The sequence below is a fragment of the Ranitomeya variabilis genome, chromosome 4 (genome assembly GCF_051348905.1).
Source record: "Ranitomeya variabilis isolate aRanVar5 chromosome 4, aRanVar5.hap1, whole genome shotgun sequence".
In the NCBI taxonomy this organism is placed as follows: Eukaryota; Metazoa; Chordata; class Amphibia; order Anura; family Dendrobatidae; genus Ranitomeya; species Ranitomeya variabilis.
This window is the reverse complement of record NC_135235.1, coordinates 450,376,599-450,392,111: the sequence shown is the minus strand read 5'-3', so window position 1 is coordinate 450,392,111 and position 15,513 is coordinate 450,376,599.

The window sequence follows — 15,513 nt, the reverse complement described above, 5'->3', positions numbered from 1 at the left end:
AGAATCCTATTGACACAAATGTACACATAGTAAACTGAATGGTAATTTTCACAAGGTTAGTGTAAAGTGACTAATCAAAAAAGGTGCAACCCATAAACCGGGACACAAGGAAGAACACTAATAATCACAATAGTAAAAGGTATCCAGTACATACCCGCAAAAAATGGGCCCAATGTTTCAGCACATAACAGGGTGTAACTATATTCATAAGGCTATACTGCCAAAGTCACTACCATCATCATGTACCACACTAATGCTGCCCATATTGCATAAATTAGAAAAGGTAAACGGACTAATTACCCATATTATAGTAGAGTGTCCAAGCTGGGTCCTGGTCTCGTACCCCATATATATGACTATGGTATGCATTATATTATTATGGATGACTATGGAGGTAATATGGAGAGACATGAGGGGCAGTATGGAGAGACATAAAGCAGAATGGGTGGACAAGTGGATCCAGAATGGGAGGACACATGGGGTCCAGAATGTGGGATATTATTACAGTAGGGGCCAAATAAAGGATTTTATTTTTGAGGATACTGTTTTCAGTGTGGGAGAGGAGAGGTCCTGTTACTGTACAGGGCGACACAGTCACTTTTTTCTTCATCTGACATAGAGGTTGGGGAATAATTGGGGAATGTGCTCTAGATAACTATGTTATTTTCTGCAGAGAGGAGTCCTGGCTGGAAGAAGTGATGGCGGTCTGAAATGGATGAAGAAGAAAAGCAAAGATGAAGGACTTCAACTAGAAGCCTCACCAGTGAGTCAGTATGTTACCTGTACACTTATAATATATACTGTATACTATATACAGAGAGTATGTCACTAGTGATCATTGTATTACCTGTGCACTATATAAAGCATTTGTGTGTATAATGTCACTGGTGATACCTGTATTACCTGTACACTGACACTATACACTATGTGCTGTATACAGAGCTACTGTGTATAATGTCCTAGTGATCGCTGTATTACCTGTAAACTTACACTTTATACAGAGTTCTGTGTATAATTTCACTAGTGATCACTGTATTACCTGTGCTCTTACACTATATACAGAGCTCCTGTGTATAATGTCACCAGTGATCACTTTAGTACCTGTATACTACACTGCTCAAAAAATCAAGGGAACATTTAAACAACAGAATATAACTCCAAGTAAATCAAACTTCTGTGAAATCAAACTGTCCACTTAGGAAGCAACACTGTTTGACAATCAATTTCACCTGCTTGTCAGGACTCTAAACATTTTTTACCTTTTGTGCATTACTGCCCTTTTCCAAGATGGCATCTTTGGTCTCATGTGCACTGTGTCTTCCTACTATAAAACTCCACCCCAGCCTTCAGTCTGTGCTAGAGTATTCTGCCTTGCATCCAGCTCCTGACCTCTGATTACTCCCTGGCTATATACCTGCTCCTGTGAACCTGTGTGGTGATCCTGCTACTCTGCTCTGAGTTCCTGCTGCATACACCAGTTCCAGTAATCCTCCTTCATCTGCTGCTCGTATTTACTTCCATCTGCATTTGCTGGACATGTAAGCTGTTTGCTGCTCTGCAAAAACCTGAGACTATTAACCAGGCCTCCCTGGTTGAGCTAAGATATTATTTGAACTGCCTTATAAGCTTATCTATCTGTGTTTGGACTAAGATAAGGATTTATTCGTGTCAAGTATCCTCAAGAATAATTGTGCTTCATAGACTTTCTGCATGATTGAATTTTCCTCTGAAGTTTCCTATAGACTGCTGAGCTGCATTTGATATTTGCACCAAGTGTTGTGGACTTGAGATTCTGCACCTGTTTGAATCACCGTGTGATAATGTAGACTTTACCACTTATAAAACTGTGTCCTGTAGTTGTCTTGTTCCACGCAAAGAGTCTCCTGAGTTATCCCTTATAATTATTACACTGCTGCTGTGCAAATGGAATAGACAACAGATGGAAATTACTGGCAATTATCAAGATACAGTCAATAAAGGAGTGGTTCTGCAGGTGGGGACCACAGACCACATCTCAGTACCAATGCTTTCTGGCTGATGTTTTGGTCACTGTTGAATGTTGGTTATGCTTTCACACTCGTGGTAGCATGAGACGGACTCTACAACCCACACAAGCAGCTCAGGTAGTGCGGCTCATCCAGGATGGCACATCAATGCGAGCTGTGGCAAGGTTTGCTGTGTCTGTCAGCGTAGTGTTCAGAGGCTGGAGCCTCTACCAGGAGACAGGCCAGTACACCACGAGACATGGAGGTGGCCGTAGGATGGCAACAACCCAGCAGCAGGACCGCTACCTCAGCCTTTTTTGCCAGGAAGAGCAGAAGGAGCACTGCCAGAGCCCTGCAAAATGACCTCCAGCAGGCCACAAATGTGCATGTGTCTGCACAAACAGTTAGAAACCGACTCCATGAGGATGGTCTGAGTGCCCGACATCCACAGATGGGGTTGTTTTCATAGCCCAACACCGTGCAGGACAATTGGCATTTGCCACAGAACACCAGGATTGGCAAATTCGCCACTGGCGCCCTGTGCTCTTCACAGATGAAAGCAGGTTCACATTGGGCACATGTGACAGATGTGACAGAGTCTGGAGATGCTGTGGAGAGCAATCTGCTGCCTGCAACATCCTTCAGCATGACCGGTTTGGCAGTGGGTCAGTAATGGTGTGGGGTGGCATTTCTTTGGAGGGCCGCACAGCCCTCTATGTGCTCACCAGAGGTAGCTTGACTGCCATTAGGTACCGAGATGAGATCCTCAGACCCCTTGTGAGACCATATGCTGGTGCGGTTGGCTCTGGGTTCTTCCTAATGCAGGACAATGCCATACCTCATGTAGCTGGAGTGTGTCAGCAGTTCCTGCAAGATGAAGGCATTGAAGCTATGGACTGGCCCGCCTGTTCCCCAGACCTGAATCCGATTAAACACATCTGGGACATCATGTCTCGCACCATCCACCAATGTCAGGTTGCACCACAGACTGTCCAGGAGTTGGCAGATGCTTTAGTCCAGATCTGGGAGGAGATCCCTCATTAGACCATCCGCCGCCTCATCAGAAGCATGTAGGGAGGTTGTAAAGGCACATGGAGGCCACACACACTACTGAGCATCATTTCCTTGTCTTGAGGCATTTCCAGTGAAGTTAGATCAGCCTGTAACTTCATTTTCCATTTTGATTTTGAGCATCATTCCAACTCCAGACCTCCGTGGGATATTAGTTGTGATTTACGGTGATAATTTTTAGGTTTTATTGTTCTCAACACATTTCACTATGTAGTGAATAAAGATTTACAACTGGAATATTTCATTCAGTGATATCTAGCATGTGGGATTTTAGTGTTCCCTTTATTTTTTTGAGCAGTGTATATACGGCATTCGTGTGCATATAGTCACTGGTGATCCCTGTATTACCTGCACACTGACACTATACATTATATGATGTATACACAGCTCCTGTGTATAATGTCACCAGTGATCACTGTATTACCTGTAGACTGACAGAGCTCCTGTGTATAATGTCACTGGTGATCACTGTATTACCTGAACACTATATACATCATTCGTGTATATACCTGTACACTATGCACTGTATACAGAGCTCCTGTGTATAATGTCAACGGTGATCACTGTTATTCTGCCACCGATATACGTGGATGAGATGTGTCTGAGGGATGTGATCAGAAATCGCTATATAAACAATGGCGGACAGCGTTACTCACTAACTGTGCTCCTAGTCCTTATCAGCTGTGCGTGGTGATCCGGAAGGATGATGCAGTGATACATTCAACAGGTTTTATTTACAGTACCTTGGTGAGATGAGGACTGTAGGTTAGAGGTATTACAGGATCACCAGATAGAGATAGTAGAAGCTCCAGGTTAGAGGTAACAAGAGAATCCTTTCTCCAGCTCTGCAGCACATGTGAGATCTAAGATGGCACAGAGTACAAAACAGGAAAAGAAGGAAGAAGATAGGAAGAACTAAAGACAGAAAGGCATTGTGGGAAAGTTCCTTAAGGAATATTACAGTGTGATACAGCAATGGCCAGTAGATGGCAGCAAAGTATAACAAATACAATAAACGATAGAACTAGGTATATTACCATTACAGAAATGTCCATGTATGGCTGAAAGTCTATCAGAATAAACTGAACAGCACACTCCCCGTCTGAAATCCTTGGATTTCACTATACCATAAGTCTCGAATTGGGAGTGTTAACCAGAAGTGCATGGAGGGATACCTCAACCTGTAAGATAAAAACAATGCATGCAATGCAACAATAACATATTGTATAACAAGATAGACAAATGTCTATAACGAGTTCCTGAAGTAATCCAACGGATAACCCATCTTCGGATTGGAGAAGCCGCGCTAGGCCAAACTGTCCCCAACCCATTTGTAATCCAAAGGTTGAAGTTCCTTGAAAGAGTTCCTACTGATTGGATGGATAATCAATCCTCAACCGGTATGAGTAAGATAATCTCTGATATAGGCCTAATGAAAGATTTGGAGTCACCTTGCTTAGTAACTGTCACTTCTACCTTACGTACCTTGCCATCATCACTTGGAAAGGTTTTAGATATAAGTCCCATAGGCCATGCGTTTCTTTCCTCCTTCTGGTCTTTCATGAGGATAATATCTCCTACTTGTAAATTTGGCTTTACTTGTTGCCATTTTCTTCGTTTTTGGAGAAGTGTCAGGTACTCCCTCTTCCATCTATTCCAGAAACAATCAGCCAGATGTTGCACATATTTCCACCGTCTCTGATATTTGTTACCGGACACAGAGTCTTCAGGCGGGTTAGGAACAGTTCCAAGTTTCTGGGTGAGGAGAGTTGCCGGAGTGAGAATTGTAGGAGATTCTGGATCCGTAGATATGGGTACAAGAGGTCTTGAGTTTACTATAGCAGAGACTTCTGCTAAGAAAGTGATCAAGGTCTCGTGAGTGAGTCTTGAAAGATTTGAGTCACTCAGCATAGATTCTAGTATCCGACGAGTAATGCCTATCATTCTTTCCCATGATCCGCCCATATGGGAAGCATGAGGAGGATTGAAGACCCAGGAACAGGCATTGGTTGTCAAGAAGTTCTGGACTGGTGTTGAATTCAGCTGTAGTTCTCGACAGGCACCTACAAAGTTCGTTCCACAATCAGATCTTAGTTGTTTTACTGGTCCTCTGATGGAGAAGAATCGTCTTAGGGCATTAATGAAACTGGAGGAATCCATGGACTCTATCACTTCTATGTGTATTGCTCGTACACTCTGTATGAAGTCTGCAATCTCTATGGCTAGTACAGCCCCACAGAGCTCGAGTCTGGGTATGGTGTGCTCGGGTTTAGGAGCCAGTTTAGCCTTTCCAAACAGAAATCCAACATGGGCTTCATTATTAGAGTCTATAACCTTCAAGTAAGCGACAGCGGCAGTAGCTTCAGTGGAGGCATCAGCGAATACATGAATCTCTTTCCTTTGACTCGTAATTAGGGATGCCGGAGTGTAACAACGTGGTATGTGGATCTTATCCAAGGCACAAAGAGATTCTCTCCACGACTTCCACCTTAGTTGTTTGTCCGCAGGGAGTGGTATATCCCAGTCCTTAATGCACTCTGAGAGTTGTCTCAGCAGGAGCTTGCCTTGTATAGTCAGGGGTGCGACAAACCCAAGTGGATCATATAGACTGTTCACCACTGACAGAACCCCACGCTTAGTAAATGGTTTTTCTGCACCATTAACCTGAAAGCTGAAGGAGTCCTTTAGCAAATTCCACCTCAGGCCTAGGCTTCTCTGTAGTGGTGGATTGTCTGAGCCTAGGTTCAAGTCCCTAAATTCTGCGGCATGATCATTAGGGTGAAAGGCCTTCATGACAACAGCACTATTGGAGGCAATTTTATGCAATCTTAAATGAGCTTTAGAAAGCATACCTTGTGTCCGTTTGAACAGATCTATGGCTTCCTCCGCTGTAGGCAGGGATTTAAGGCCGTCGTCCACGTAGAAGTCCTTTTCAACGAACTGTTGGGCATCCTTCCCGAACTCTGCGGCGCCATCGGAGGCGGTCCTACGTAGGCCATATGTAGCGACTGCAGGAGAGGGACTGTTTCCGAAAACGTGCACCTTCATGCGGTATTCAATCATTTCCTTGTTGGTGTCGTTGTCTCGGTGCCATACAAAACGGAGATAATTTCTGTGATCTTGTTGCACGATGAAACAATGGAACATTTGTTCGATGTCAGCGGTAATGGCGACAGGTTCCTTTCTGAATCTCATGAGCACTCCCACCAGGTTATTAGTCAGGTTCGGACCAGTGAGGAGAACGTCATTCAGAGATACGCCGTCATGTTTGGCGCTAGAATCGAACACCACTCTGATTTGTTTCGGCTTTCTTGGATGATACACTCCAAAGGAAGGTAGATACCAGCATTCTTCATCAGCTTGCAATGGTGGAGCTGGCTCTGCATGATCATTGCGAAATATCTTGTCCATAAAAGCTATGAAATGTTCCTTCATTTCAGGCTTGTTCTTTAATGTTCTCTGCAGTGAGATGAATCTAGATAAGGCCTGTTCTCTGTTGTTAGGAAGCCTGGTCCTTGAAGCCTTGAAGGGTAAGGGAGCAACCCAGCGGTCAGATTCATTTTTGAAGAATCCACTGTCCATGATTTTAAGAAACTCCTTGTCTTCTATGGATAAGGCGACTTTGTTATCATCTTTTGTTGTGTGAAACACTGTTCTCCCTAAGTCATCACCGTAGGGAGTGGGGATGATGTCAGGCTCCTGGATGCAATCAGAGAACCTTTCTTTCACTTCGTAGTGATGAAGGCATGGCTTAAAGTGAGTTGCGCGACCATTTTGGAGCACATACGTTTTACAGGCGTTGACTTCAGATGCCTTATGACTCCTATCCAGACATACATCGCCCACGATTACCCAGCCTAGGTCGAGTCTTTGGGCGTATGGAGCATCATCTGGGCCGTTGCATTGTTGGCGTACCTTGTGGACCTTCAGAATGTCCCTTCCGAGTAGGATTAGAATATCAGCTGTCATGATCTCTGCAGGCAGAGATCATAGCAAGCCTATAGAGGGACAAGCTCTCGGAAGATGGAACTATACTGACCATGAACTAAGCCTGCCGCGCAACTAGAAATAGCCAGGTAGCATTTCCTATTTATCGCTAGATGCCCAGCTCTGGCCTAAGACCTAAATAGCTAGCAGAGGGAAATATAAGACCTGGCTCACCTCTAGAGAAATATTCCAAAGAAGACAGTAGCCCCCCACATATAATGACGGTGAGTTCAGATGAAACAACAAACGCAGCAGGAAAATAGTCTTAGCAAATTTGAGGTCCGCTTACTAGATAGCAGAAGACAGATAGTATACTTTCATGGTCAGCAGAAAAACACTAACAAAACACCATCCAGAGATTACCTTAAACTCTGGCATTAACTCATAACGCCAGAGTAGCAATCCCTGATCAACGAGAGCTTTCCAGACACAGTAACAAAACTTCAGCTGTGAACTGGAACAAATAGGCAAAACAAAACATGGACAAAAGTCCAACTTATCTAGTAGTTGTCTAGAAGCAGGAACAAGCACTGAGAGGCATCAGATAACATTGTTGACCGGCAAGAAACCACCAGAGAAATGAGCTTAAATAGCGACACCCACTACTGATGGAATCAGGTGAAACAGGAAAGAGGATGACAAGTCCAATTCCACAAGCGGCCACCGGGGGAGCCCAGAATCCAAATTCACAACAGTACCCCCCCCTCAAGGAGGGGGCACCGAACCCTCACCAGATCCACCAGGGCGACCAGGATGAGCCCTATGGAAGGCACGAACAAGATCAGAAGCATGAACATCAGATGCATTGACCCAAGAATTATCCTCCTGGCCGTAACCCTTCCAGTTGACCAGATACTGGAGTTTCCGTCTGGAAACACGAGAGTCCAAAATTTTCTCCACAACGTACTCCAACTCACCCTCAACCAACACCGGAGCAGGAGGCTCAACTGAAGGTACAACAGGTACCTCATACCTGCGCAATAACGACCGATGAAAAACGTTATGAATGGAAAAGGACGCAGGGAGGTCCAAACGGAAAGAAACAGGATTAAGAATCTCCAATATTCTATAAGGGCCGATGAACCGAGGTTTAAACTTAGGAGAAGAGACCCTCATAGGGACAAAACGAGAAGACAACCACACCAAATCTCCAACACAAAGCCGAGAACCAACACGACGATGACGGTTGGCAAAACGCTGAGTCTTCTCCTGGGACAACTTCAAATTGTCCATAACCTGCCCCCAGATGTGATGCAATCTCTCCACCACCGCATCCACTCCAGGACAATCCGAGGATTCCACCTGACCGGAGGAAAATCGAGGGTGAAACCCCGAATTACAGAAAAACGGGGACACCAAGGTGGAAGAACTGGCCCGATTATTGAGGGCGAACTCTGCCAATGGCAAAAAAGCAACCCAATCATCCTGGTCAGCAGAGACAAAACACCTCAGATATGTCTCAAGGGTCTGATTAGTCCGCTCGGTCTGGCCATTAGTCTGAGGGTGAAAAGCAGATGAAAAAGACAAATCTATGCCCATCCTAGCACAGAATGCCCGCCAAAATCTAGACACAAATTGGGTACCTCTGTCAGAAACAATATTCTCAGGAATACCGTGCAATCGGACAACATTCTGAAAAAACAGAGGAACCAACTCAGAAGAAGAAGGCAACTTGGGCAGAGGAACCAAATGGACCATTTTAGAGAAACGGTCACAGACCACCCAGATGACAGACATCTTCTGGGAAACAGGCAGATCTGAAATAAAATCCATCGAGATGTGTGTCCAAGGCCTCTTAGGAATAGGCAAGGGCAACAGCAGTCCGCTAGCCCGAGAACTACAAGACTTGGCCCGAGCACAAACGTCACATGACTGCACAAAGACTCGCACATCTCGTGACAGAGAAGGCCACCAGAAGGATCTTGCCACCAAATCCCTGGTACCAAAAATTCCGGGATGACCTGCCAATGCAGAAGAATGTACCTCAGAGATGACTCTGCTGGTCCAATCATCCGGAACAAACAGTCTATCAGGCGGACAACGATCCGGTCTATCCGCCTGAAACTCTTGCAAGGACCGCCGCAGATCAGGAGAAACGGCCGACAAAATTACTCCCTCCCTAAGGATACCTGTGGGTTCAGAATTACCAGGAGAGTCCGGGTCAAAACTCCTAGAAAGAGCATCTGCCTTAACATTCTTAGAACCCGGTAGGTATGACACCACAAAATTAAAGCGAGAAAAAAATAAAGACCAGCGCGCCTGTCTAGGATTCAGGCGTCTGGCAGTCTCAAGATAAATCAAATTTTTGTGGTCAGTCAATACCACCACCTGATGCCTAGCCCTCTCGAGCCAATGGCGCCACTCCTCAAACGCCCACTTCATGGCCAAAAGCTCCCGATTCCCAACATCATAATTCCGCTCTGCGGGCGAAAATTTGCGAGAAAAGAAGGCACAAGGCCTAATGACGGAGCAGTCGGAACCTTTCTGCGACAACACTGCCCCAGCTCCGATCTCCGAAGCGTCAACCTCAACCTGAAAAGGCAGATTCACATCAGGCTGACGCAACACAGGGGCAGAGGCAAAACGGCGCTTAAGCTCCTGAAAGGCCTCTACAGCATGAGGGGACCAATTAGCAACATCAGCGCCTTGTCTGGTCAAATCAGTCAGTGGTTTAACGACATCCGAAAAACCAGCAATAAATCGGCGGTAAAAGTTGGCAAAGCCCAAAAATCTCTGAAGACCCTTAAGAGAGGAGGGCTGAGTCCAGTCACAAATAGCTTGCACCTTGACGGGATCCATCTCAATGGAAGAGGGAGAAAAAATATACCCCAAAAAGGAAATTTTCTGGACCCCAAAAACGCACTTAGACCCCTTCACACATAAAGAATTAGACCGCAGAACCTGAAAAACTCTCCTGACCTGCTGGACATGAGAGTCCCAGTCATCAGAAAAAATCAGAATATCATCCAGATATATTATCATAAATTTATCCAGAAAATCGCGGAAAATATCATGCATAAAAGACTGGAAAACTGAAGGGGCATTAGAAAGACCAAAAGGCATGACCAAATACTCAAAGTGGCCCTCGGGCGTATTAAATGCGGTCTTCCACTCATCCCCCTGCCTGATCCGCACCAAATTATACGCCCCACGAAGATCAATTTTAGAGAACCACTTAGCACCCTCTATACGAGCAAACAAATCAGTAAGCAATGGCAATGGGTATTGATACTTAACAGTGATCTTATTAAGAAGCCGATAATCAATACATGGTCTCAAAGAGCCGTCTTTTTTTGAGACAAAGAAAAACCCAGCTCCCAAGGGAGAAGAAGATGGACGAATATGTCCCTTTTCCAAAGACTCCTTTATATATTCCCGCATAGCAGCATGTTCCGGCACAGACAAATTAAACAAACGACCCTTTGGATATTTACAACCCGGTATCAAATCTATGGCACAATCGCACTCACGGTGCGGAGGTAACGACCCAAGCTTGGGTTCGTCAAAGACGTCTTGATAATCAGAGAGGAACTCAGGGACTTCAGAGGGAATGGACGACGAAATAGAAACCAAAGGTACGTCCCCATGAATACCCTTACATCCCCAGCTCAACACAGACATTGCTCTCCAGTCCAAGACTGGGTTGTGAGACTGCAACCATGGCAATCCCAGTACCAAATCGTCATGTAAATTATACAGCACCAGGAAACGAATAATCTCCTGGTGATCCGGATTGATACGCATGGTTACTTGTGTCCAGTATTGTGGTTTATTATTAGCCAATGGGGTGGAGTCAATCCCCTTCAGAGGAATAAGAGTCTCCAAAGGCTCTAAATCAAAACCACAACGATTGGCAAAGGACCAATCCATAAGACTCAGAGCGGCGCCAGAGTCAACATAGGCGTCCGTGGCAATGGATGACAAAGAGCAAATCAGGGTTACAGACAAAATAAACTTAGACTGAATGGTGCCAATGGAAACAGACTTATCAAGCTTCTTTGTACGCCTAGAGCATGCCGATATAACATGAGTAGAATCCCCACAATAGAAACACAATCCATTCTTCCGTCTAAAATTCTGTCGCTCGCTCCTGGACAGAATTCTATCACACTGCATACTTTCTGGCGTCTTTTCCATAGACACCGCCAGATGGTGCACCGGTTTGCGCTCCCGCAGACGCCTATCAATCTGAATAGCCATTGTCATGGACTCATTCAGACCTGCAGGCAAAGGGAACCCCACCATAACATCCTTAACGGCATCAGAGAGACCTTCTCTGAAAGTTGCCGCCAAGGCGCACTCATTCCACTGAGTAAGCACAGACCATTTACGGAATTTTTGGCAGAAAACTTCAGCTTCGTCTTGCCCCTGAGATAGTGCCATCAAAGTTTTTTCTGCCTGAAGTTCCAAATGAGGTTCCTCATAAAGCAAGCCCAAGGCCAGAAAAAACGCATCCACATCGCGTAACGCAGGATCCCCTGCTGGCAATGAGAAGGCCCAATCTTGAGGGTCACCCCTGAGCAAGGAAATCACAATCCTAACCTGCTGAGCAGGGTCTCCAGCTGAACGAGACTTCAGGGACAAATAAAGCTTACAATTATTTCGGAAATTCTGGAAGCTAGCTCTATTCCCTGTGAAGAACTCCGGCAAAGGAATTCTCGGCTCAGATACCGGAGCATGTACCACAAAATCTTGTAAATTTTGTACTTTCGTGATGAGATTATTCAAACCCGCAGTTACACTCTGGAGATCCATTATTGTCAGGTGCACACAGAGCATACAGAGATTAGGAGGAGAGAGAGAAAAAAGACTGCAGCAAGGCAGACTGGAGGAAAAAAAAAAAAAAAAAAAAATTCCAGCAGACTTCTTATAACTCTCCTTTCTCAACCTGGGTCTTTAACACTTTACTGGCCGGTCAAACTGTCATGATCTCTGCAGGCAGAGATCATAGCAAGCCTATAGAGGGACAAGCTCTCGGAAGATGGAACTATACTGACCATGAACTAAGCCTGCCGCGCAACTAGAAATAGCCAGGTAGCATTTCCTATTTATCGCTAGATGCCCAGCTCTGGCCTAAGACCTAAATAGCTAGCAGAGGGAAATATAAGACCTGGCTCACCTCTAGAGAAATATTCCAAAGAAGACAGTAGCCCCCCACATATAATGACGGTGAGTTCAGATGAAACAACAAACGCAGCAGGAAAATAGTCTTAGCAAATTTGAGGTCCGCTTACTAGATAGCAGAAGACAGATAGTATACTTTCATGGTCAGCAGAAAAACACTAACAAAACACCATCCAGAGATTACCTTAAACTCTGGCATTAACTCATAACGCCAGAGTAGCAATCCCTGATCAACGAGAGCTTTCCAGACACAGTAACAAAACTTCAGCTGTGAACTGGAACAAATAGGCAAAACAAAACATGGACAAAAGTCCAACTTATCTAGTAGTTGTCTAGAAGCAGGAACAAGCACTGAGAGGCATCAGATAACATTGTTGACCGGCAAGAAACCACCAGAGAAATGAGCTTAAATAGCGACACCCACTACTGATGGAATCAGGTGAAACAGGAAAGAGGATGACAAGTCCAATTCCACAAGCGGCCACCGGGGGAGCCCAGAATCCAAATTCACAACAATCAGCATTCATGTCCAGAGGAGGAATTTCATTAGTCAGGTGCCTCAAGTGGCGATGATGAAGTGCGGCTTCCGGAGTGGGGATCTCCTCCCTGTTATCAGGTATCTGGTCACATTCAATTATGGTTGGCAAGGGTATATGCACGTTTCCCTTGATTGAAGAGACTATGTACCCAGAGGCTCTCCTGCCAGAAGTCTCAATACGACCAGAGCAGGTGTTGAGGGTGTATGGAGTCGTTTGTCCCTTTATGTTGAAGATCTCAAAGAATTTGGGCCTTGCTAGAGATCGGTTACTTTGCTCATCTATTATGGCATACATTTTAGAGGCCTTGTCGGGTTGTCCTTCTGGATAGACCTTAACCAGACATACCTTGGCACAGCATTTAGGAACGATCCCTTCTCCACATACCTCAGTACATGAGGAGGAAACAGCAGTTGCAGTTGGGTCAGGGACTTGTGGCTCCTCGCCATGCTTTTGAGCAGGGTCGGATGCTGCAGAAGGTTGTGAGTTGTGTGGAGCTGGCGTGGGATGCATGGCTGTGACGTGTTTATCACTGCTGCATTCAGTGCACTTAATAGCGGCCTTACAGTCCTTAGCGAGGTGGTCTGAGGAGGTGCAACACTTATAACATATCCCTAGCTCCTTGAGGGTGTCTTTACGCTCCTGCAGAGTTCTTGCTCTGAATCCACGGCATTCTTTGAGTGGGTGAGGCCTTTTGTGGATAGGGCACATACGGTTACTGTCCATGACTTTAGGAGCAACATTATTTGTTTTAGTGAAGGCAGGTGTAGTAAGTGGAACGTCAGTCTTTCTCACAGATACTGTGTTCCTTGAATCTCTACGTTTGGCAATGTTATCATACCTTGTAGATGATGATGATGCTGGTGAAGTAGGCTCAGTGAAGTCGAAGCTGGGATCATTCTTCTTCCGAGCTTGGTCACTGATGAACCTGGAAAAATATGAAAAGGGGGGAAAGGACACATCATACTGCCTTTTATACCGTGAGCCGTGGTCTGCCCATTTATCCTGCATGCCGTGTGGCAACTTGGACACTATTGGATTAACGCCATGAGCAGTATCTAGGTAGCTCAGTCCTGAAAGACGTGGGTCTAATTTTGCCAATTCTATTTCCTTTAGCAGGTCGCTCAAATCTTGAAGTTTTCTATTGTCCTTGTTAGTTATCTTTGGGAAGGTTTGCAGTCTTTTAAATAAGGAACTTTCTATTGCTTCTGAGCTGCCATAGGTTTGTTCCAGTCTCTCCCAGGCTGCAATAAGACCTGCATCTGAATAGTCCACATGAACTGCCCTTATTGTCTTTATGCGCTCTGCTGATTCAGGGCCTAACCAGTTAACAAGCAAATCCAGTTGTTCCTTGCCGGTGAGATTAAGGTCTTGGATCACTGCTTGAAAGGTGGATTTCCGGGCTCTATAATTCTCAGTACGATCATCAAACTTTGAGAGACTAATGTTTATTAACTCCCGGCGAATCATGTATCTGGCGAAGTCAGACATGTCCGATCTCCCGGTCATTGTTTCAGGATGAACTTGTGGTATCCGTAGGGGATGTAAGTTCTCTGGCTTATATGACTGCGACAAATCAGGACGAAATGATGCGGCATAAGGGTTAAACTGCGGTTTAGTCTCTAAAGGTTCTGTTGGCTGTTGCCTAAATTGTGGGTTAGTGCTGGAAGTTACCTTGTCGGCAGTAGGTGGCGACATTTCTTGACTTGCGGGCACATCCGTGTTAGAAACTGGAGGTGACGCTGGTGCAGATGTTGAATGTCTTAGCACGTAGTCAGTGGTGCGATCAGCTGCGCCCTCCATTTCTTCTGGAATAAGACAGTCCGAATTATCATCTTGTCCCAGTGCTTGTTCAAGGACCTTCAGTTTAGCAAGGGCTGTTGCTTCTTCCCTTTCTGCTTGGAGTATTTTTAATTTCCTTTGAGCTTCAATTTTTTTTCTTTGAGCTTCCATTTCAGCTTCTACCTCCACTTCAGCCTCCCTCTTAGCAAAGGAGCTTTTTACTCTAGCTTCTTCTGCAGCCGCACGGATCTCCAGTAGCTTGTTGGACAATGTTGACTTCCTGGAGTGAGATGATCTGGAAGACCGAGCTGTGATTTTGGTCGATGTTGTGCGATGTGACCTAACCTCTTGGAGGTGAGCGATGCGGAGTTCTGCTTTATCCTGAGCATCTCGGACTAATGAGGTCTTTTCTTGGAGAAGAGTTTCCCTTTCAGTTAGTTCTGCTGGGGCATCTTCCATGTCACAGTTACTCAGGAATGTGATGTACTTTGCAGACAGTCTCTGGTAGCGATCATAGGCGGCAGATAAACTCTTCAATGTGGCGGTTAAACCTGCGGCGTCACTGTGATAGCGTGGAAGAGCTGCTAAATAGTGATCAACTCTGCCCCATAAATGTTCTAGGTTATCATGGAACTCATCTCTAGTAGTCTCAAAGTTCTCTCTGGCCTTTTGTGTCGGCTTGGTTACACGTCTGGGTCGTACATCCTGCTCTGTAGTAAGTGTGGACTCTGCTCCTGCAGCATCTATGGTGTGGGGAACCTGATGTGCTTCACTTGCAGATTGGTCCACGGTGCCCTTTGTGGACATGTTTTAGCTAAGATGGTGGACGGTTAAGACTTGCTAGCAGACAATGCATATGCACACAGACACTGTAGACTTAGGTCTCTTGTTACTATTCTGCCACCGATATACGTGGATGAGATGTGTCTGAGGGATGTGATCACAAATCGCTATATAAACAATGGCGGACAGCGTTACTCACTAACTGTGCTCCTAGTCCTTATCAGCTGTGCGTGGTGATCCGGAAG